This window comes from Choloepus didactylus, chromosome 7 (assembly GCF_015220235.1).
Source record: "Choloepus didactylus isolate mChoDid1 chromosome 7, mChoDid1.pri, whole genome shotgun sequence".
Taxonomy (NCBI): Eukaryota; Metazoa; Chordata; class Mammalia; order Pilosa; family Megalonychidae; genus Choloepus; species Choloepus didactylus.
Window position 1 is genome coordinate 113026180 of NC_051313.1, and position 25807 is coordinate 113051986.

Below are 25807 nucleotides of genomic sequence, written 5' to 3' on the forward strand. Positions count from 1 at the left end.
CTGTCCTCATGCTTATCTCTGCAGGTCACCAAATGGCTGCTCCACCTCTAGCCCCTTGAAAGTATTTCAAGGCAGGATAAAGGAGGATTAGTAGGAAGATGCAGCACCCATATCAGGAAAGAAAAAGCTTAAAGGCTAGAATTTTGATGTCAACCTACATTCCTTTTCCTCATACACCATATGTGATCTATCAGCAAATCCTGTTGGCACTACCTTAAAATATATACAGAATTGGAACCACTTCTCACCGTATCCATTGCTACTACCCTTATCCAAGCCACCACCATTTTCCAGATTATTGCAGGGGCCTAATCCCTAATCCCTTGTCTCTCTGCTTCCACCCTTGCACCCCCAAAAAAAGTCTATTTTATTGAGACATAATTCACATACCATAAATTCACCCTTTTAAAGTGTACAACTTAGTGGTTTTTATGTATTCACAAGGTTGTGCAGTCATCCCCACTATTTAATTCCTTAGGGTATTCCTTTTTAAACATAAGGCAGAACTTTCTCTCAGAACCTTTCAGTGGCTCCTCATCTCACTAAAGGTAAAAGCCTAAGTTCTTGAGCGGTCTGAAAGGCCATATATGATCTCTCTCCCCAAAACCTCTTGGACCTCATTTCCTACAACCCTGCCCTCCTTACTCGGCTTCATTCACGTTGGCCTCCTTGCCATTCTACCACAGACAAGCTCCTACTTTGGGGCCTATGCGTTGCTGTTTTCTCTACTTGGAACGCTATTATTTTTCTGTGTCTTCTTCCCTTACCTCCTTCCATTTCCCTTAAACGTCATACTTCCAGTGGGAGCTTTCCTGACTACCCTATTTAAAATTGAAGCCCCCCCCCCCCATACCAGCTGACACACTTTCATACCCACTTTGTTTACTCCATTCCTCCTTTTTGCTAGTCTTTATCACCCTCCAGGTCTGGAGCTTGGAAAACAGGTCTTAATTAGAGATATAAATTGAAGTTACTGACATATAAGTGAGTGGAAACTATGGTAGTAGATGAGATCAACTAGCGTAAGGGTTGAGAGAGTAGAAAAGAGGGCCCTGTGTCCAGCTTTACAGACATATCTCTACTCTCTTGATAACCATATCTGCTCTTTTCCGTATATATTCTCTCTCTCTAAACTTGTGGGTTAACCATGTAGTTAAGTTTATGTTTCCTACCGGAGAAAATAAATATTATTTTATCTTTTTAGTAAGTGTGCCTGTGATACTAGAAACCTCAGGATTTCTAATTTATAAGTTACTCATATACAGCTAGAAACAATGGCTTGTTTTATACGGAACTTTCTAGAAGCAGCGGAAGAAAGCAGGGTATTAACCAATTGTGAGTAAAGATTTCAGGGTGTTCATAGTTTTTCTCTGTGTACATGTGCCAGTTACAAAGTTCCCTCCTATTTGAATTTTTCAATCCTTCCTGTCCTCCCTCCACCCTTCTTTCCTTCTTTCCTTCCTTCCCCAAATATTTGAGCACCTACTTTAATGCAAGGCACTGTGTAGCCTCTGGTGATATAATAGTAGGCAATCAAACAAACATTCTTGTTCATTTTCACTAATAATATATGTTCAAAAAGTCTATTATTCTGGCATCCATTTTGTAATTTTTAATGTTTTTTATTGGAGTGGTGGTGGTGGGAAGATTAAAAATAAAAATCAGAATAATAGAAAAATATGCCTTTCACTTTAGGAGTCTTTCACCTGAAACTACCAGAAATATTGTCATGAAGTTTCTATTTACTCTGTCACCTTTGTCCACCAGTAAGATGGCTATTGTGTTTTTTTGACTGTGCTTCTGATCAAGCTGTGAATATATGTGAAAGAGAAGGACCCTGCTCAGTACAGATCACATGAAGGTGATGCTGTTTGCAAAGTATTACCACTTGAGCATTTGGCATCATAGACACAGCATGGAATATGCCACAGCTCTGCTTTGCTTTGGAGTTAAATTCAGAGTAATGGTCTTATTTTAAAATTATATATATATATATATGTACACACACAAACTTAAACCTTTAGGCATCTTAATACTCTCTTCCAGTGAGGCACCCGGAGTGCACTGAGGCTTTTTTGCTAGTTGGCCCAAGTCTTTGGTGTCCAGAGACAGCAGTGTTTTCTTGAGATAGACTTTATTTTATAAATCTTTATAAAGTTGGCCTTTTGGGTTGACCTTCAGATATAAGATTTACTGCTTTTGTTTAGTGCATAAAAAAAGAACAAAAAGCTAATCTGAACAGAGCCAGTCTTTTCTTTTTGTTCGAATTTTGTATCTGCTTTTATACCATGTGAGTGCCTGGAGGCATCTTAGGACGGACGTGATTTTATAAGTCTTAAAAAATAAATGCTTTATGGGTTTGGGATTTGTAAATGTATAATACGCTGTAAGTCAGATGGTCCGTTTTAATACAACAAGGTTTATTATAGTTCAAACCAGTTTCTCAAAAATATACTCCTGGATTACTACTTAATCCATAAAATGGGCCCCCACTGTGGAGTATTTCATGTTCATTTATTATACCTCCAACATGTGTATTATTACTTAGCACTTACTAAATGCCAGAAATTTTGGGATCACTGAAGAAAATCAGAAGATGGAACTTGACCTAGGCTAAAAAGTTGTTAGATGGTCTGGCACAGGGGTAAGGTAGAAGAAAAGATCTTGCTTTCTATGTGCCTTTTTTTGGTGACTGTGCCCTAGTGTATCTTTGATTCTTAAACTATTTCAGTTCTGTTAAATTTGGAGGATATTTAAAAATGCTCATGATCCATGTGTTCTGTTCATTATAGGTATTAATAAAGAACCTTAATTTTTAAGAGGAAAAGCACAAATAACATCAGCTTCATACCTGTTATTCTCTGAGAAGCCTTTAAGATTGTAATCCAACCACCTTGGGTTTTTTTAGAAATATTTATTTCCTTTAGCTTGTAAACTCTACTAGGGCACAAAAATTTTCTTTAGTTGCATCTGTATGAGTCTAATTCCATTTAGAGCCTAATATAGAATCTTGTTTTAAAATACTTTATTGTTAGTACTTGTAGTCAGATCTCATTTATCTCTTATGAGTGATATGCTTTCCATTCTATTTGTGGGGATTTTTTTACCTAGTTAGATTGATCCAACTACTGGTTTTGCTTCCGTCATTTGGCTTGCACCCAGGTAACACAATTTATTTTTCTTCTTATCCCAAGAAAAAGATAATCAAATAAATCTCTTTTAAAAATTAATAGACATTTCAAAGCCAACTAGAAGTGATTTGCTGGCTGTTTTTGATCATCTATGGTTCTGCATTCAGTTAATATAAATAATCAAAAGTTGGCTATGGCACAGTATAATTCTTGAACAGAACAGTGGTCATCTGGTTATAAATATTTTCACATCCAGCTATTTCTCCTAGAGAAATACAGGCACCAAAGTCTTCGATTCTTGACTTGATTCCTACCCATCTTGGAAATCAGTGTTAACTCAGAGTTCATTTGGTTGGAGGAATAAATACATTTAAGTAAGGTTGATGTTGGTAATATTGGGTTGAACCTTGCTAAGTTCAAATCTACAAAGATTAGTTAATGTTATGTTAAGATGACATTAGTTGGTTATTTGTTAAATGTGGTATAATGATCAAAAATTTGAAAAACAAGGTGCTGTAGACAGTATATTTAGATTTAAAAAAAACTGATCTAGATAATAATTTTGAGCATCGAAATTACCCCTGCTTGTATATAAGAAATGTTCAAAGAAAATTATATAGATAACACTCACGACTCATAAAATGTGTTTGGATTTCAGAGTTAAAATCAAATGTATACTTTTATCATTCCTCCCATCCTTCCCACTCCCATTTGCTTTTTATTGCTAGTTTTGACAATGCATATGTTCCTCAGAAATCCCTTAATTTCCCCAGAGTAATTTACAGTTTTTATCTCTTGGGTTTAATACTATGGACTCAACCATTACTTTTTTTAACCTTAAAAAACTGATAAATTCCTTGGCATCAAGTATATAGGAATAGATTCGTATTGGGTAATTTTTTCTGCCTGATTGATATCTCAGGATTAAGAATTTTCAAAGAGTATGGATTCTAATATGCAGTCCTAGTGCTTAATTTTTATCAGTATCTGTATTAGTAATGGTACAGATTAAGCTATCGCATCAAGGAGATCCAGTGGCATTGACAAAAATAGATCTTTTTCTCCCACTTAACAGTCTAGGGCCAGTAGGCAAACTCTCCCTCACAACCTAATGCAGGGATTCATACTGGCAAGATGAGTGACTTCCATAGGTCCTCTTGTTGACTCCATGATAATGGAGTAGTGCATGCCCAACATATTAACACCTAGGCTTGGAAGTGTTATATAGCACTTACTCTCACATTTATTGGTGAGAACTTAGCCATTTGGCCACACCTACCAACAGGGGAGGCTGGGAAGTGTAGTCTCAAGTTGGGTAGCCATGTGCTAGCTAAAATTTACTGAAGAAGAAGGGAGAAAAAATTCTGAAGGGCAGCTAGCAATCTGCCTCTCCATCGTATATCTAATGTTTTCTTGTGTATAACATAAAAGTCATAAACATTTTGTGAGAACTTCAGAGACAAAATGAAGCACTTCCCTAAAACTCTCCTCCATCCCCACCTCTCAAAAAGAAATTATGAAAGAGTTATGCTTGCCCTTGTTTTTAAATGGGAGATTAACCCAATATATTAGATCTGTAAAATCAGCAGAAATTGAGAAAATTGCTCCCTGCCCTGCAAGAATCTGTATTTATTTACATATCCAAAAAATATGTCAATCAGAAGGCCTATTGGCCACTTCTGAAAGGATAGTGAAAGGAAATTCACTGAGATAAATTCTGGAAGAGTATATCCAAGCACTTTAAAAGGAAGTGTTTTTTTCTTGTCTCAATAGCAAGGCCACTGTAGCTGATGCATTTGTTCATTTGAATCATCTTAACTCTTTTTTGGATTACAGACTCCACAGGCATCCTCCTGATCCTCATGCAGTTCTCTGTACACAGAGAAAATGTACTGATCATACAAACCATAATTATTTCTGATACCTGTGAAAGTGGTTTCTCATGTTAAAGAAAAAAAAAGTAGTTGGGAATCATGGTGATGTATTCCTTCCTTCCCTGGGAAGTTAGCTTCTGATTATGATTTTGACTTCTCTTAGAGTACCTTAACTAGAGGGATAGACGGTGCTGATCATGCTAGCATGTATGTGTACTTTCACCCATGTGACAAAATATTTTTATTATAAATTAATAAATGATTCTAGTGCTTACGTTACTTAGGATGAGTCCATCTCTCAGGTCTTGGCAACCTGGGCATGAGGGCCAGATTGAGCTGACTTTCTCTTTAGCTGACTTTTCTGATTTAGCTGAATCAGAGAGCCAGAGCAAGAAAGGGAGGAAGAGGCAGACAGAGCATGTGAGAAGGAGAATGGGAATGAATGAGAATGAGAATGAGTTACTTTGATCGCTGTTGACTTCTTTATTTTGGATTTTGAAAAACTTAGGTAGAGGGCAAAGACTACCTATTTGTAGTTGTATTTTATAATGTTCATTAAGCAAGGATGCCTTTAAGAAGTAACTACATTTGTTGCTTAAATACTGCCAAAATGAATATCAGCTCTGCCAAAACTGAAACCAGTTTCTAAATGCATAGAACCACATAATCTCATGTTATTTAGTCAATGTGTACATTTTTCAGAGGACTCATAATATTGGATTTATTAGAATGCAGATCTGCATAAAAATTGCGTTCTACAGGAGATAGTGTAAATGATTTTGTGGTCAAGGTAGCTCATTCATTTATTAAATAAGCACTGATCTAATTCTTGCTATGTGCTCTCTGTTCTAATACTAATCCATTTCTCTACTTTCAGGCAAGACTACTTAATTTTTCCTGGGCACTTTTTATTCCTAGGGATTCTAAGGAGAAGAGAAATTGCATCTCACAACATTTCATAATATATAACCATTAAAATATTTGTTGCTGATATTCCATGTAAATTATTTGTAGTTATGTTCTGTCATCTAAAGTGGAAACATAGGTGATGACCAGCTTTCTTTAAATAAACCTCCTGTACTTGGAAATGATTTGAAATCACCTCCCAGATTTTTAAAATATTGGCTAGATACTCTTATTTCTGTCACTTAAAAATAATGTTTATTTAATAAATATATAGACTAATATTTGTTGATAGTTATTAGTAGCTTTGGAGAAATCAAAGTAGTTTAAGGTTCATTCCCTGCTTTCTAAGAAATTAATCTAGTTGGAGAGAAAAGATACAAGTATGTCATGTTATCTCATAATTGAGGAGGTTTCTTAAAGCAGCTAACTGTCGAATTATATAGCCACAAATGCTAAAGGATTCTGGACAGGGCAAGAGAACGCAGCAGTTTAAGAGCACAGAGTTTGGAGTCACACTGTGTGGCTGTGAATCATGTTCCTCTCACGACTGGGCAGTTACTTTTTTGCACCTCAGTTTCCTCATCTGTTAAATACAGGTATTACTAGTGCCCACCTCATAACATTGTTGTGAGATTTAGATTAAATTAGTTAATACATGTAAAGTGCTTAAAACAGTGCCTGGTACACAGTAAGCAACATGTGGGAATATTAATAGTACCAGAAAGGGGTAAAACACATTGTAGATTAAAATGCTGTTGGATGACTTCATGAGGGATTAAGCTGAATTTTGAGGGATGTATAGAATTTGAATAATCTTAGAGGAGGAAGATACCAGTCCAGGCGAAGCAGGGAGACTCAAGAAGGTAATGAGCAAACTGATAAGCTTGGGACAGGGTTGTCTGAAACATGAGCATTTGAAGGGTGGACAGAAAGCCAGACTTAGACCCAACTCTCAGAGATGTTCAATGCCATTGTCAGTTTACATTTAATCTTTATAGATGGTAGGATAAAAGCTTAGTTTTAATTTTTAGGTGAGGTAGTTTGCTAGATTAGTGGAGACAGGTGATAAGATTTGTGGCATCATGACTAGTTAGGATGTTACACCTGTGATCTGAATTGGATGGTACAGTAAAAATGGAGAGAAAGGTATCTGCAAGAGGCATTGTTATGGGAAATTGAAAGGATTTGCCTGCCTCTATGTTTGTCCTCCTGAGTATACAATTTCCCCTCATTTGATATCTTTAACTACAGAGGGAAAATCAGAATAGAGATCAGTTTGTGGGTGGAATATAAGATTTTTCAAACCTGCTTAGATTGAAAGAACAGTTGGAAATGCTGGGCAGACAGTTGGAAATGAAGGACTGAAAATCGGGAGAGATGTCAGGGATGGAGCTAGAGATATGACAGTCATCTTCTTAGAGCTAATATTTGAAGCCATGGGAAGAGTCAAGGTCTTCAAGAGAGAATAGGGAAGAGCATGGGCGTATTACTTGAGGAACATCTGCTTTGGGGGAATGTGACAAACAGTCAAAATATTGGGAGCAGAACCAAGATGGTGTTAACAGTACTTACGTTAAAGAAGAGTTTACAAGTAAAGTGCAGGGTTAGACACTGCAGAGAATGAGGCCTAAAAAAGTTGTTGGTTTTGGCAATAATGAGCCCATTAGTAATCTTGGTAAGAGAAGTTGCAGCCGAGTACAGGAAACCAAAACCGGATTGTGGGACTTTCATTTGAGAAGTATGGATGTGAAAGAAAGAAGAAATGTAGGATGGCTCCAGTAAATTCAAATTTAGATTTTTTTTAAAAATGATAGGCATGTACATTTTCAGGCATAGGGAAAGAAGCCAGTGGAGAGGGAGAAATTAAAGATTTGGGAGAGAGAGGTGGAATGAACTGGCAAGGAGATAGAGCAAATGGGAGGGATAAGTTGGAACCTGCAGATTTAGCCTCAGAAAGGAGGAGGCCACCTCTCTTGGGCAACTGGAATGGCTTCTTGTGCCTGGGACTGTGCTGTACACCTCACAGGTATTTGGAAATACAACTGAAAGGAAGGAGGCAGACTAAGTGTAAAAGACAGATATTGGAAGTAGAGAGGGAGTGCAAATGAGTGGGTTAATACCTGCTAAGTTAAATTTTGTTATTAAGGTACAAAGCAAGATAATCAGACAAGGTGTTGATGAGGATGTAATGATGATGGTTAACATCTACCGTTTGTCAAGCACCAGTCTAAGTGTTTTATATATGTTATCTCATTATTCTTCAAACTAATCTATAAGGTAAGTACTATTTCTCTCATGTATAGATGGAGAAATTAAGGCAAGAAAGATTAACTAATTTGCCCCAAATCATTACAGGGGCATAGTGGTGACTGGAACTGAGGTAGTCTGAATTCACAGGTTATCCTCTTAAGGATTGGGCTACTGCTTCTCAGGCACCAGGGAACAAATGGAAGATTTAGAATATGGTGGGAATGGTGCCTGGGAAGCAAGCCATAAGAAATTAAAAAAAAAATCTTTAATAGCAGTGACTTTTTAAAAGGTGACTTCTTTTTTGATTATTCTATAAGTAATGCATACTTACTGAAGAAAACTTAGGAAATAAAAGTATAAATTTTAAACGAAATCATCCTAAGCCCACGGATCATCAATATTGAGAATTTTGTATATTTTCATGTAATTTTTTCTATTTTTTCTTTTTACAAAATTGTGTGTATATATGTATGTATATGTTTTATATATAGCACATATATAACATTTGTAATATAGAATATTAATATATAATTTACACACATACATATACATACATAGTTCTATGAGAGTTTCATTTAAAATTTTATCAAGACTGTTACGTATTGCCATCTAAAATATACCATAACATTTTTGCTATTTCTTTTTTGTTGAACAATCAGGTGTTTTCTAGATTTTGCTCTTATGAATAATGCTACAGTGGCCATCTTTCTTTGTCTACAATGATTATAATTACCTTGGGCTAGTATATTAGTAAGGATTCTGGTTGTAAGCGATAGAAATCCACTTTGAACTATCTTAGGTGAAAAACAGAAATTTTCGGCTTATGTAACTATTGAAACGGCAGGGTTGCAGCTGGGCCTCAAGGGTAGTTGGAGCCAGAGGCAATTCAGATACTTCAAAACCCTTCCATTCCTCGTTCCTAGTTCTTTCTGCATGTTTGTTTTCTGAAACAAGTTTCCTCCATACCCTGCGGAACATGGCCATGGATAGCTCCTGACTCATAGCTCACAGCATTGCTATCAGAGTGGGACTGCAACTTGCTTCTACCCCCACCCCACCCCCAACATTTTATTATGAAAAAATTTCAAACAGAAAGCTATGGTGAAAGAATTTTAGTGACTACCCATTCCCTTTACTATCTAAGTATGTTACCACTGCTTTATCACGTATCTATCCATCTATCTATCCCTCTATCCCTCAGTGCATCTTTTAAAAATACATTTCAAACTAAATTGCAGACATAAGTGGACTTTCCTCTAAATATTTTAGCATGTATATCAATTTAGAGCTCAGTATTTTTTTCTTTCGATGTAAAATTTACATACAAAGAAATGAACAGATCTTAAGTATACATTTGCTGAATTTTGACAGGTTCGTAAACTTGTGAAACCCAGTCCCTTATGAAGCTCACTTTTTATGATCCCAAGTTAAAAAATCCCAGGAAATGTCTCTGGCTAGCCAACTTTGGGTCCAGTGCTCATTCTTGAGCTCACATAGTTGGAGTGAAGGAAACAGCATTTCCCATAAACAGGAGGATGCTCTACTGGACAAACAGAGTTATAGAGACCTGAAGGAGAGAGCTTCCAGGAAGTTGAATTACACTAATTGAATTTGGTCTGCATGCCTTTCTGGTCTACAAAAAGCATGTGTATTAGTTTCATCTCCTTTAGAAAGCCACCTCTAATGTTCCACACTGATGATTTCTTTATTCCATGTGCCAGTACTTCAACGTTTTTTTCTTTAATTGATATATCACTTTTTATTCTCAGCTTGTTTTATATGTCTTTAAAAGATAGATTATAAGTTCTTGAGGGCAAAGATCGGGTCTTTTAAAATCTGACCTTAACCCTTATACAGTGGGACGTGATGGTAGGTGTAGGTACTTAAACGCTTCTCCAACCAACAAGATGTATGTATCAGTTAAGGTGCTTTTAGTAAATCGTAACTAAAAGAGATGTAAATAATAAGGAAGTATGCTTTCTTACATAAAATTCCAGAATTTGTCCTAGTTTTGGAGTTTGTTAATTTGGTGGCTTAGTGCCATTGTCAAGGACCCAGGATTTCTATAATTAGGCTCTGCCCTCATTAGTATATCAGCTTTGCCCTCAGGCTGGTTCCTTTCATGGTCGCTAGATGACTGTTACAGGTGCAGGCATCACACCTCGATGCAATGACGTTTCCTCCTTTCTATCCCTCAAAAGAGCTAGGAAACCTTGCCCAGAAACCTCCTAATAGACCTCCATATATCATTGACTAGAACTGGTTGAAATGATCAATCCCAAATCACTGGTGATGACAGTGGAACCATGGTGATTACTGATTTATCTCTGGATAGGGAATCCCTCCCCTTTCCACATGTAAAAGGAGTAGACATTAATAAAATCAGTACTCTACCAGTAAAAGAGAAAGAAGAAATATTTTTAGGGAACAGATAGTGCCTGTTACACAGCATTATTCTTAAGGAAAACACCTGATCTTGTCCTCTGAAGTTGTTGTTGTGGGCTACATTTAAGAAATTCTATATTTGACTCTTGTTGCTGCCTGAATGCTTTCTCACTTGGTAACATTTGATACTGTGTTGGTTCTGGTCTTTTAGGTTTTAGGTGCTTAATATTTCTTCTACCTGTTTCCAGGATTTATCAGTCTTTGATTCCTATTGTATTTTGAAAATGTGCATTTTAATAGTTTCTTCTTAATATCATCTGGAATCAATTCCTCTAAACCTAGTGTCTAGGGTCTCTGGAAAACAGAGCCTGAGGCAAAGATTAAGATGCTTTATTTGGGAGGTGCAGGTCTAGGTCCATAAGGGTAAGGGAAAAGGAAAGATGCAAAGAAATCAATTTGATGTATTATAAAGCTAGCTTTTGTGTCACAACAAGCTGTGAAGACCCATCACTCAACAAGGATATTCACTTGCCTGCAAGATTTCTCTGAAAGGTTTCAAGGAGGTACTACACTTGGAGTCATCCTTGGAAAAGAAGGAAAGGAGGGAATTTATCTGTCTGGTTTCTTCCTGTTTTAGTTGATCCCTCCTGTTCCTAGTTGTTCAAGGTTTACCCCATGGGGTGCTAATTCCTCTGCACTCCCAACCTGTATCATCCAGATCCATTGTGTCTACTCTGGACACTAGATTCCATGCACTGCAGTATGGTGCTTCATCCAAGTCCAAAAGTGATTTGGATGGGACACCAAATGAGGAAGAGACAGAGAGAGATGTAGGTGGTTTTAGGTGTCTGAGAGCATGTACAAGGTTTGTGTCAAGTACATTTAAGAAGGTTGATGTTGAACTTTTTGAAAGTATCATTACTTGGTATTTAATTATTGGGAAAACATTAGTTTCAGAAAGTAAGCCAGCTACTGCTTGTTGTTATCCAATGTGTTAAAGTTTAAGATAATCACCTTACGAAATGTACTTTTCTCTGGTCTAGGAATCCCTTATAAGAAGTGTTGGCAGTGTTCCAGAGCTCACAAATCATGTTGGTTTTTGTGGATCTGGGTCAACATCTGCTCTGTCTTAGTCATCCTGAAATATGACCAAGGCTGAGTAGAGTGGCTCTGGGCACCCTTATATTGTCCAGGCTCACCAAGTTTATCAGGATTGATGGGCTCTTTGGAACTCCGGATACTTGGAAATCCTCTGAGTATTGGCTTTGAATTCTGAAAGTACTTACAATGCCAGCTTCCTTTCAAAAAGAGCAATTTTTGCTTATACAGAGTGCAAAGAGAAAATTGCTTTGAAATGGTGGCAAAACAGACACAATCTGTTGGAATGAAGGAAATAATGCCTTCTTTGCCTTCCTCAAATGTGTCTTCATTTTCTTGTGTTAAGTGTCTTTTTTTTTTTTTTCCATTGTGTACTTTGCTCTGATCACTATGACTGCTTAATAGATATTACAGAGTAATGGTAGCTGTTTTTGTGTGGGAGATTAAAGGATGAGCACGTAAGAGGCGAATGTTAATTGGGTACATCTAATATGCCTAAGGAGACTTCCTGCTTCTATGTTGTCATAGGAACTGAGGCAGAGCATTCGGGCATTCCCTGTGTCACCAGCCAAGAGCTCTTGTCTTGTTTTGAATTGCCTTCAGCAGGCAGCACTGGCATAACAGAGTGGGGGGCCGTGTTGTCCTTCTAGCTGCATTGGAGGCATGAGGATTCTTTGCCATTCTCTGGTTTGTGTTATTCAGATTTTTGGAAGTGTTCTAAAAGAATCTGTGTTCTTTCACTGAACTTTAGTTATGGGAATTAACCTAGGGACATAAAGTCACATTAGTTCCATTCTATTGGTGTTCAAACACACAGTTCTGCGTCTATCTGGTTAGTTGAGCCCTTCTCCCTATTTTTCTTTTCTTTTCTTTTCTTTTTTTTTTTTAGTTCAGGGAATGGCTGAATGTAATTTTATTTAAGGTAACCTTGAAAATAAAGACTGTCTGTCCCCTTCCTTTTCCTAGTCCAGTGAAGATGATCACCTTTCTCTTCCACTCACCTTGGGCTCTTGTCGTTACCTGCCCTGAGCTGTGAGGCTACTTATAGGGCTAATTTGAGTTGAGATCTTTTCTCCTTTATGAGGCTCTACTTATGAGCTAGAATCATAAAAATTCAAGAATTGTGCCAAATTTTCTTTTGTTGATGACTGTGATTTAGCCTGTTATGTAACTGTAATGTATAATTTACACATCCTGAAGATCATCAGTCTCTGTACAGAATGACTATATTTAACCCTCACTTCTTTTGGAAAAAGAGAACATTACCAATTATCTTTTAAACTGTATTTGTGAGACAATGAACATTGATCCACCCTCTTTCTTCATTTTTAATTTTTGGTGTGTCAAGTGGTACTTTATGATTTATTCCATGCTTTTCTTGTGTAAAAATCTCAGAGGAGAAAGAGAGACTTTAGTAGCTGATGATGACTAGATCTTGAGGCCTCCAGTTGCTTATATTGTCTAAACCAAGAGCAGTAGACATAATGTCTCTGACATCCCTATTAATGTGCAGGTCCAGGGAGAGCAAAAAGGTAAATCTCTTTCCACTGTTACCTTTGGTTGCAGAACGGGAGTGGAGGGAGAGGATATTGAAATAAATTATTTAATGGTAAACAGGTAAATATGCTTAGAATAAGAGAGTAATGTTTTCTTTTTCTATACTGCAATGCTAGTGGTTCTGTGTGATTTGAAGAGTTTTTGAGAAAGAAAATGGTTTGTGTTCATGTTCTCATATCTTAACCCTCCCTTTTTTAAGTCAACTCCAGTTTTAAGCTCAAATTCTACAATCATGTCTTTTAAACATATTCACTTATTTACCATCCAGTATTTTTTTCTCATTGCCCTGCCCGAGGCTTTGTTTATATGAAGTTGTCATTGTATAGGCAATGATGACTATGTTCATCATATAGGAAATATTCCCTAAAAAAAGAAAGTCTTGAATAAGAAAATGATATTCTCATTAAATCAGCTCTTTAAGAGTAGGTGGGAGGAATTGCTATCAGTCTAATGGACTTAATAGTTCATATACAAAGTCTGTGGAATAGAAGTATTATTCTGCAGCTGAGTAACTGTAGATTAATTCATCTTCAGACAGAATTGCGGAAGCATCTGTAATACTGGAAAATTACTTTTCTTTCCTTTTTTCAGGCACAACTGGACTAAATGTATTTCCCAAATACTTTAGAATTAAATTATATCCACCTAAGTAGGTTTACTAAAAATTAATATGAAAATTTGAAATAAGATATTAATACTAGGTTCTTCTTGGCTACATTCACTCTGGTGCCAATCTGTTTGGAAGAGCTTCAGTGTTGAAAGGTAACTAGAGGTCACTTGTAGAAGTGCTTTCTTTGTTAGGTGGTTCTCTAATAGCTGGTGGTTGTCCATTTTAGTTTTTAGTTGGGTGAAGTAGTCCTTTTAAAGGGGGAGTTTTAAGGTGGATGGTGAAGTCAGACAGTTATGCTTCTCTTCAAACTCTCCCTTTGTCCCTTGGAAAACGTTTTTATTTTATTCCACCCACTGACAGCATATCATGGAGCCCTCCTTCTTTTGTCAGAAAAGGCCAGCCATTCCCTTTCCCCTCTCTGCCTTAATCTTTAATATATGGTTAGTTCTGGGTGTGTGTAGGGGCTCCCAGGACATGTGAGAATTTTATGAGTGACATTCTACACCAGAGGCTAAGACTGTTCATGTTTCATTCTCCTATAAACTGCATATTCCATTCATGCTTCATACCTGCAGGATATTCAATTATGGGTAGCATAGACTGTTTGAAGGATCTTCAGGAAATAAAAAGTAAAATAATAATAATAATAGTGACAACAATAATATTAACAACCACAACTCTGTTTTTCAGAAATGAAAAAATGCAGAAGAAATTGGGCTTTTTATAAAGTTAAAACTAAAAGTATAGATCCATATTAGAAACAACAACAGTGCCATGTGTTTCTGTAGAGCATGGCAGTTTACAAAGCACTTTTTGCACACTGCACCTGAGTTTAGTGTGGCCTTATGTGATAGCAGGAGGGTGGATTGGTTGGATTCCTGTGGGTTTCTTTAGCCTTAAAATCTCTGGAACTAAACCTTCACACCAGCAATTTTAATTGGCATTTTTGCTGCATTGTATTATTAGACGGGTTGAATAGTCAGAGTCTGCTATTGGTGGCAGCTCTTCTTCTTCATGTTTAATTCTTTCCCTCCTCTGCTTCTCTCATCACTGTCACTTTCCAGTTTGAAAACTAGAGCATATGTAGCCATCTTTATTTACTTTTGTTCTATGCTAGCATTTGCCTTCTACTAAATGAGGTTGTCCTTTATGAGACAGCTGGCAATTTGTATCTACAGTCAAGGCTGATATACTGCATTTTGGAACCTGAGGTTTGTTAGTAAGGCTACAGAAATAAAACTATCCATCTGGGTGAGCACCACACGTGCTGGTGGACTACTGACAATCCTCCCAACCCCCTCCCCACACACCCAAAAAAAAACCTACCACCTGAACATGTCTAGACAAGGCATTCATTGGTACTTCTGCGTGTCTACCCCACCTTTCCTGATAGTTTTACAAATCAATAGTGGACTTTGAGAATAGTTATAAATAGATGTGTATGTGCATGCATGTCTGTGCCTTCTTATTAATCTCTTTCTCTAAAGCAGAATCATTTCTTGGGTTCATTTTTATCAGCAATATCCCTAATTTGATTTTAATATCAGCACAAGGAGCTGGATTGTTGAAAGCATCGTGGAACTTTTTAGCCAAGAATGGGTAAACTTCTTAAAATGTGTTTTAATTAAATAAACCTTATAGGATAAATTCTGTAAGCTAGATAAACCCTAGCATTCCCTGGAGCCTAATGGGATCCATGGTTAACACATTATATTTGGACTATATGGTCCAACCTAATTAAGAACCACTGTACTTACTAACAACAACTTTTTAACTTGGGTCTTGTTACACATTTGTTAATGTTGGTTATTTTTAGACTACATATATTTAAACACCTTATTGTTTTTATATTTTTTGTATCATAATGTTAAACTTTAACATTAGGCTACATGGAAATACCTAGGTCTCTACCACAAAATTCTATCAGTTTGGTAGTTAAACATCTTTATATAAAGAATAATTTATATGTGGCTTGATTTTTAAAATCCGATCCTTCTGAGTTAAAAGAGTGGTGACAATATTTCCTGAAATGTACCAAATTATAAAATAATTTTGGTTGTTAAATAAGAAGTTTCAATTGCTGAGTGTCTCTAAAAGGGTTCTTTGTTTCTTTTATGAAGGGTTAGGCAAAGTCGTTTACCTCCCAGCAACACAGTCTGTTCTGTTATGGAAGCTTATAAAGATTTTACAGAGTATGTTATGTAAAGGTGTTAAAGAAAAATTCAGTTCCGTTCAGTAAGCCAGCTCTCACCCTGTGCTAGGCATTGGAGTTACAGTGGTGAGTGAGCCCACATCTCTATTCTTAAACAGCTCACAGTTTACTGGAAGAGTGATTTTTACGCAGGTCATCTCAGTTATGACACCTAATTGACATTCGCTGAATGGTGTTTGGAATGCACATGTTCCATGGGCATCCATGATTAAATGGTGGTGCAAAGCATACCATCCCTTCCCTTCTTTAAAACTTAGTGGCAATTTTTTGTTGCCCCTGGATTATGTTCAGAATTCCCATTCTGAGCTTTGAAGAGTGCCCTAGACCATTCATTTCATTTCCCTTTCCTCTAATTGCACACATCTAAGGTTCTGTATTGAAGTTTTTTTCTGGAAGTGCACCTTAGGTTTGGAATGTCCTTCCTGTCACCTATCCAATCAATCTTTACTCTTTACCCCTCTGTGTGAAACTTTTCCAGATCTATGAGAGAAAAGTGGATGGTTTCCCCTCATACTTTGAATTGTGCATGATGAATATGCAACAGGCTATCAGTTAATCATTATAATTTAGATGGGATTCAAATGACACTAAAGGAATTTACAACATACTATAGGAGCAGACCACAGAGGAGGAAATGATTAATTTTCAGAGAATTCAGAGAATGTTTTATAAAGAAGATAATATTTATCTAGATCTTGAAGGTTGAGTAGGAGTTTTCCAGGTGGGATGGTTATCTCAGGCAGAAGGAACAGAATTACATGAAAATTTATGGTGTCATGAAAGAACATGACATGTTTAGAGAATGTAGCTGGACTGTAGGGTATGTACATTTATTTGTTGGTACTGGTGCTGGGAGACAGTGCCACCAATAGGATTTGTACAAAAAGCTGTGAAATGCAAAAGGCAAACCCATGTGATTCTTTTCATATGTTGTGTACTTGTACATTACCAGGTGAGTTTAGGTACTTGATAAATATTTTTTGATGAAACATGTGAAGCAAGGGGCGGCTGTTACTTTGATCTGGAGAGGAAAATGTGAATAATCCTTTAAGAACCATATTCTTTCATTGTTTATTCATTCAACAAATATATAATGAGGCCGCTGAACTCAGGGCAACGAGGGAAACATAAAGATGTTTCTCTCCTGTTTGTGCAATACCTCTTCCCCAAATTCAGGTTTTTATTAGTTTTTTTCTTTTGAGAAGTGTTAATTCTGTGCCATTTTATTATGTTTTATGCTTGCTACTAAAGCACTGTGTAGTTATTACTCTCTCTGAAAGTTTTGGAACCATTTTAACCCACTCCACTGCTTTGTTTCAGGATTTCTCACTCTTCATTTTGAGGAGGAGTCTGACATTTTTCTGTGTATTGTGCCTTTCTAGCCAGTATTTATACGGCCAAGAAGGTGTAGCGTGCAGTATTATAGATGTGAAAACTGATTGAGTCTGAATCTTTTAGTCCTAACAGATCTTAGCTGCCATTCTTTACTTATGGTATGATGCAAAGTGAACATAGTTTAAATGTAGCAAAGAAAAACTAAATAAAATTGAAAGCAAATAGAAGCTTTATTCTTAAAGATTGTACTCTTGGTAATATGTCCTTTTATATCAAATGTGGAAGAATATTCAAACCTATTCTTGAAGTGTATTTTAAATTCGTTCTTTCTTTTCCCTTCCCTTCCCACCCACTGCCCTCTTTCTTCTTTCCTTCATTATGTATTTATTGAGTAACTTCCATGTGTCAGCATTTTGTTGGGTATAGGATTACAACAGTAAACATTCTTGATCCTTGTCCTCAGGGAGAGTACAATAGTTAATTTCAATGGAGGCATCAGTTATACCTGTGAGCTTTTAAAAACATAGATCTATGCTAGGGTTCCTGCTGTAAAGATTCTGATTCAGTGGGTCTGAGGTGGGAGATAGTATTACCCAACAAGTTAATAGGCAATTACAATTCTCAATAGTCGGGCTATAGGGTAGTTTGTGAACATAAAGGAGGAGCATCTAGTGTTAGCTTTGAAAGATCAAGGTTAGTGGAGGGGTGGGGAGGTTATGGATGCGGAGTGGAAGGCAAAAGCTTACTCTGGGCTTTGAGAATGACATGTATGGACTGCAAGAAGAGAGAACATGAGGAATTGATAATTTATTGTGGTTGGAGCATAGAGGAACAGGCAAGGAATAGTGAGAGGTGAGACTGGAGAGGCAAGCAGGATCTACATCGTTTGGATCTTTGTGAGCCAGGTCAAGAAATTTTATCTTGAAGACAATTGGAAACATTGAAGGGTTTTAAGCAGTGGAATGATAAAAGATACAGTATGTTTTCATGTAATCACTCCTAATGCTCTATGGAGAATGCTTTGAGTGAGACAAGAATAAAATTTAAAGACTTTTGCAAGAAGTGGCAGTAGCTTGAATCAAGGTAGAGGCAGTGAAGAGGAAGAGAAGTGGACAATTTTAATAAATACTTAGAATATACTGGACTTGGTTAAAAGTAGATGTGTGTAGGGGTGTGTGAGGGACATGACTGTATCAAAGACAATGCTTAGGTTTCTGGCTTGGGCTAATGAGATGGATAGAGATACCATTCACTGCTTTGGAGACACAGGTAAAGGGACAGATTTGGCATGGAAAGCTTACAAATTCAGTTTAAATGTTGAATTTGAGGTGTCAGTGGAACATCCAAGCAGAGATATTAGCTGAGTAGTTGGGCAAATGGTCTGCAGTAGGGAAGTAGATTTGGGAGACATTTACATAAATAGTAACTGAGACTATATGAGTAGATAAGAGGACTCTGTATGTGAAAGAGAGAGGAAAGACTGGGATAGAACCCTTAGGCACACCAACATTTTAGAAAGGAGGAGAAAAGGGGGGAGCTTAGAAAGAGACTTAGAATGAGAGGTTAAGACAGGAGGAAAATCAAGAGGATAAATTCTTATATAAAGGAAGAGAACTTTTTTAAGAAGGAAGGGATCACTCATGGGTTAAATGTCATAAAGAATTCAGTAAGAAATGCCCATTTGCTTTAACAACAACAAGGATGTTGTTAAGGACAGAGGGAAAAGCAGCTGCATGGTTTGGAGAGAAGTAGCTTTAAGGGTGAGTATGAGGTAAAATAATATATTCAAGAGTAGACAGTTGTTTTAAGAAGTTTGTGACAACAGCGAGAAGATGGTTGAGTTGTAACTGGAGGTGGAGGGGCTGAGGGAGAATTTTTGAAATAGGAGAAATTTGACTGTTCAGAAGGACCCTCTGTGAGCCAGACTCAACTATATGCTGAGAATAGATCCTGGTCCTCATGGATCTTTATTCTGGTGGAAGAGCTACTTAATAAATAGCAAACAAATAAAAGTAATTTGAAGTTCTATGAAGGAAATAAGCAGGATTCTGGGGCCAAGAATAGTGTAGTCAGTGAAGGCTTCTTTGAGGAGGTGTCATTTTAAATTGAAATCTGAAGAATGTGAAGGAGGAGAGTTGTAAAGGGCCTGGGAAAGAGTATTTCATGCACAGAGAACATCAGATGCATAGGTCCTGGTATGGAAAGGAGCGTGTATTGTAGGAACTAGCAGGAACAGAGGGGTTTTGTGGCTGGAGTGAGGTGATTTGGGGAGAGTGGTATTAGATATGCTGGAGAGGTAGACAGTAATGAAATCAGTTGGGCCAGGTAGGCCATGGTATTAGTTTATATTTTGTTCAAGAACAGTGGAAACCATTGGAAGTTTTTAAGCAGAAGAATGACACAATCTTATTTAAGTTCCAAGAAAGTCAGTATGACTGCTTTGTGGAGAATACATTAGAAATGGAAGTGGGCAAGAAGAGAAGCAGGGAGATTAGTTAGAACCAGTGGTTGCTTAGATTAGAGTAGTCCCATTAGAGGTAGAGAGACGAGGATGGATAGTGAAATATATTGTGAAAATAGAATCAGCATGATTTGGTTGGCCATTGTCTGAGGGGTCAAGGGACATGGAATAGGGAAAGTTGGCTTTACAGTATCTGGTTTTAGTATCTACATAAATGGTGACATCATTTACTGAGGTGGGAAAAACTGGGACGGATCCAGATTTTCCGTGTGGGGCATGCCTGGGGCACAACATGCAGAATGGAGTTCACATTCTATATATGCTAAAATTGAGTTGCAGAAGAGATTTTAAGTTGGTCATTGAATGTAAATATGTGGAGGTCAGAAGGGAGGTTTGGTTTGTAGATAGACATACAATTTTTTGGCATATTGATGTGTGTAAAGCTATGAGAATGGATGAAGTCACTTGAGAAGAGCATGCCGGACAAAGCCCTGAGGGGATGTCAGTGTTTAAAAGTCAGGAAGTAGACACAGAGCTTACAAAGAAAACTGAGAAAGCAGCTAATGAGGAAGGAAGAAACCCATGAGAAAGTGGTATCATAGAAGCTGAGAGAAGGGTGTTTAAGGAATAAATGGCGTAAGCAACTCTACACTGAATGCTTCTAATGAGAACATGTGTTTGGCCTCATCTGAAAAGCATTTTCAGTGTTGTGGTGGGAACAGAAGGCAACAGGTCAAAGGAGGCGAAGAAGTAGAGTTAACATCATGAAAACCCTGTCAGTTGCACTGGTATAGATCTAGCTCATTTTTACAAGGGCCATGTGTGATGGTCCATGGTGTGGTTCTATTCAGCCTTTCACTAGTGATGAGCATTTACTTTGTTTTCATTTTTGCCACTGAAAATAGTACTGTAATGAACATTTCTGTGTATTTTGCATGTGTGTGTGTATGTGTATCCATCTTTACACACTGGTGAATGTATTTATATAGGAGAGATTCTAGGAATGGGATTACTGGGTTGAAGGATATATGTATTTTATGTAATTTTAGTTGGTGTTGCTGATTACGTTCCCAAAAGGCTGTAACAATTCACATTTCACCATTAGTTTATGAGGGATTGATGCAGGAGGAAAGGGTTTCGCTGAAAGTACAAAATACTTGAATAAGTAAAGGACACGCTGGGGGATTGGACTTTGATAGCAGGTTGGAGGCTTTCTGCATTATAATTGGGGTGGGGGCAATTGAGGAAAAGATTTTAGAGGCCTGTAGTTTTGTAACTTTTAGTGGTAGTAACGTGAGAAAGTTCTATATAGTGAAATAAGATGAAATCATCAGTTGAAAAGGAGGAAGTCGGGTCAAAGTATAAAATGGTTCTCAGAAAGTAGAAAAGAGAGTATAGTAGGATTACTGGGCTGTGTTGAATTTAAAAGGAAGTCTCTACCTATGTACAGTTACTTGGATTTGTCCATAGAGAAGGAGGGTAATTGAGGTCACCTAGGGCTGGAGTTCACAAGGGAAATATGATGAAGAGAGAGGGACAAGGGAAGTAAGGGTACTCTGCAATGATTATGCAATAAACCATGGAATCTAAGCTGAATAGAGGAGGAACATGAGGACAGAAAGGAATTGTGACATTGTGGTGGGATCATTAGATGAGAAGCCTCAATGAGGAGGAAGAATTTTAGCAGTGGGGGTACTAAAGCACATGAACAGGAAAGATGAGAAGGAATGTTGGAGAGTGGGATGTTTGAATTTAGAATTTTGGGTGGGTATGATTTCCTTAGCTAGTCAAGGAATTGTCCATAGAGTTGGATCACTGAGTTGTAGTGTAAGAAAGGGTCCCTGGAGATGAGCATATCAGGGACCTGGGAGGCCAAGTCTGCAGAGTGTACATTATCATTGTCATGTGATGACAGGAGCAGGAGGAGAGGGGAACTGTAAGCTAAGGGTACAAGTTTTCAGTTTGGTGAAATGAATGTGAAACTGGTAGATAATGATTGGGAGGTGGTGGAGCTTGAGCTTCAAAAGAGCAGGAAGATTTGCAGGCAGAAGAGGGGGAAGAAGTGGTTTGGAGTAGTGATGGGGAGCAAGGATGGTTGTCTCTCCTACCTCCGACCCTGGAGTTTCTGAGCCATTGAGAGAAAAAGACAGTCACTTCTTCAGAGGGCTGCTAGGGATGCATGTTTAAATGCTAGTGATAAGGAACCAAGACAGAGGGGAGGGTCTCGGGGAGTGGGGACAGACGACTGTAGATCCTTAAAGGAGAGATTAACCTTCGCCTCCTCCTGGTGGGAAAAGGAGGTATGGCAAACCTGTCTGTGATTTGGGTAGCCAGAGGCTGGTGTTCCTCCTCTTCTGTGCAGAAGACAAAAACAGCTACTGAGAGTAAGGCCATAGGGGTCTGGGTAAGAAATATGAAAGGAATGGAGGGGGCTTGAAATAGCTGTGGAGAATGGTAGTGACACATAGAAGAACTGTCAGGATATGATGAGGGCTCAGCTGAGATTGGAGATCCTTGAAGGTGTAAACTCCCTTCCTTCCCTTCCCATTATGTATGTAATCTCTCTTTTTCTTTATTCCACTAGGCTGGATTAATTGCTTTATCATCTGTGTTTCCATAGTATTAAACACCTACTTTTTCTAGCACTTACCACATTGTATTACAGTGATTTCGCTGTTTCTTCTTTTGGAGTATGAGTTCCTGGACACTGTGGCTTATGTCTCATTCATATATCGTCTCTTCAAGATCACCTAGAGTAATGACTGGAACATAACAGCCACTCAGTTAATGTTCATTGAATTGAATCCAATTAAACGAGCCTAGTCATTTTATTTTCTAATAGTTCTTTTCATTGATCTGGTGCCATATATTCTAAACAACTTATTGGTTTCTGTGGGTGCAGTATGCCCAGGAAGGGCAAGCCAATTTATTTCCATGCTATGCAAGAGCAGGGCCTATGCAGAAGACTAAGATACCCCACTCATGTCTACAAACTTGACATTAATTAGTTTGCCTTGGGAATTTCTGTCACCAGAATGTTTATTTGCCTTGTTATTGACCTATTATCATTTGGCATAAGGGCTTTCTTTGAGAATATGGTGAATACCCATATTCCTCTGAGCTTTCTTCCCCCAGCAGTCTTTTTCTTCAGAGTACATGGTACTGTGCTGTGTGATCTGAAAGCTGTAGGAGGCTGGACACTGACGAGAGTTTTTCTTATAAAAAGAACCCAGCAAGCAAAATTGAAAAGTCAGCGTGCTTCTAAAATGTTGGAAATGTTATACGAACATGAAGACCATACAACCATGGAGAAGTATTAATTTGTCCATTAATGTATTCATATTGTTTTGTAGGTAGTAATATGAAGGTACATTAGGTATTATTCATATTCCATGTCAGCACCACAGCTTTGAAAGGAGGCTTCCTTAGATTCCCTGTAAGGTGGAATTGTAGAATCTAATGCTAGAAGGGACCAAAGAGAGCTCTGATTCAGTCACCCAGTCCAATATTTGAATCTCTTCTACAGCAACCCTACCACATAGGTGTCCAGCATCTTTTTATATATTTCAGGGCTCAGCAGAGTTCCTGAGAACAGAAACCAGATTCTACCTTGATACTAGGACATTGCAGAGATTGCTATCCCTATAACAGTGGTTCTCAAAACTTTTTGTTCTCATGAGCCCTTAACACTTGGAAAAATTATTGAGGACCCTAAAGAGCTTTTGTTTATGTGGGTTTTACTTGTTGCTATTTTTTTGTTAATTAATTAAAAGATACAATAATAAACCCATAAAATGTTAGTTAAAAATAATTATTTTTTTCCCCAAACAAAATAAATTTAGAGAGGGAAGACAATCTCCTTAATGTCTGATACAGTAAGTAGAAGGCAGGTGGATTCTCGTATCTGTTTCTGCATTCCATCTGTTGTGATATCACAGGTCATGTAGCTTCTTGAAAACTCAACTGTATAAATGTTGGATAATAAGAGTGAAAAGGGCAAATAATTTCTTAGAATTATTATGAAAATAGTTTTGACCTCACAGGCCCCTTAAAAGTGTCTCAGGGATACATAGGAGTCCCCAGACCACACTTTGAGAACTACTTTTCTATAAGACACCAAAAGACGGGATGAATTGGTGAAGTAAACTGCTAAGGAGTGGAATGAAAGAAAGAAAAGATGCAAAAGTGGGCAAGTATGGTCAATAAATATGGAGTACCCACCATAATGTGCTAACATATACATAAAGTTCAATTGCTAAGCACTGAAAATATTAACACTCAAATCAGTTCCCTGTCTTCTTCAGTATGAGGACTCATTTTGACATTAAAATTGCTTCAGAGCTCTAAATTCACAGTTTTACTTACAGTATCCATTAATTGAGAAAATGACAAAAATCTATTCTGAATTTAACTGTGGTTTTAAATAAATTTACCTTTTATTCACTGCAATAGTATCTGGACATTAGGGAATGAATATCATGTCTCTGTTTTATGCAGGCAGTGCTTGGTGCCCATGGGGATTTATAGAACCCTTGCAAATAATTCTGTGCCTTGGCCTGTGTAACCTCCCTACCACATGTGACCCACAGGCTGGGAACTATGGTTCTATGTGTGATTTTTTTTTTTTTTTCCTTCAGAAGTCATTTGTCAGTTTTTCTCAGCATCGCTAAAGGTATTCAGTCTTTGAAGTTGTTTGGGGGTTGTTTTTAAGCCATTGTGACTCATGGTGCCTTCAACTGAGATAGCAAGATATTATAAAGAAAAGCCAAAGATTAATGTATGTGCTCCTGGACCTCCTGGTTCTCTTCACTTGTACTTCTCTTGCCAAGAACAATGGATGGGCACTTGGAGATTGAGCACATGTCGCCTTCACTATGAGATGTAGCTGAGAGTTAATGGGAGAGAATTGTATTGAGAGAGTTAATATTGAGTTAGAGAAAAGTGGAAGTGTGGTAAAAGTGCAAGGGGAGGAGTGAGAAATTAAATGGTATCTTTTTAGAAGTCTGCCTTATTGCAGTCTGCATTGCTCCTTGGGGATTTTTCTACGGAGTACAAGAAAATCAGCAAGCACTTCTTAAAAACCCAGATGAAATTACTGCCATAAATTTTAATTTTTTTCTCATGGTATAAAACCCTTAATTTAGATGGGGAGGGTTTATTACCAGTGTTTTCTTGGCATGGCTAAGTTCAATTAATTTCAGATGACAAGCTCCAGCACAGTACCCCCCCGCCCCTTCCCAATATGGGGAAACAACAATTTGTTATTGGTTTGCCTTTGGCTCTGGAGATCTCATTAAGGACCTGAGAAAGGAATTCTATCTCTCTTTCTTTGACACCTTTCTGTTTTCTGCTAGATTCAGACCATCTGCATTGTCACATGGATAGTATGTGCCTCTGTGAGGGAAGATTAGCAGATGAAAGTGATGATGTTTATACCTTTTAAATATTGATTTGAAATGACTATTTCAAATTAAGAAATCATTACTACAGAATTCAGCTAAGATACGGAACTCATCTTAAGAGACGAAGTCTCTGAAAAGGATGTGGGCACATTTAGACAGGAAAACTTATTTAGCTGTTCTGACAGTTCATATGTAACATACCTGGTTGTTTGAAAGCAGGAACAAGATGTTAACAGAATGTCGTGTTTACTCACACTCCTAAGATGTAACATGCTGTTCCTTCAAGTTGTTGTTCCTATCGGTATACTGTGAGCATATCTTGCAAACAAGGGAAATAATCTATGGTGTTTTGTTTTGTTTTCCTCTGCGTGGTAATATAGAATCCATTATAGTGTGAATAAAAGGAGTCGCAAGAGATTCATTACTGTTTGTGAATTGTACTGTCTGTGGCTTTCTGCATGTGATTCTTTATTTTACTTACAAAGCAGATATAAAAATTAGAATTGAGGTGATAGAGAATATATATTGCATAAATAAGCAGTTCAAACAATAAGTTCTACCATTATAACAAATAAATACCCTACTT

At 37.5% G+C, this 25807-nt stretch overlaps 1 protein-coding gene across 1 annotated transcript in view; it reads left to right on the plus strand.

Moving 5' to 3' along the window:
• BTBD9 (BTB domain containing 9) overlaps window positions 1–25807 on the plus strand; it is a 495371-nt gene that overhangs the window by 118687 nt on the left and 350877 nt on the right. The gene's annotated exons all lie outside the window — the stretch shown is intronic.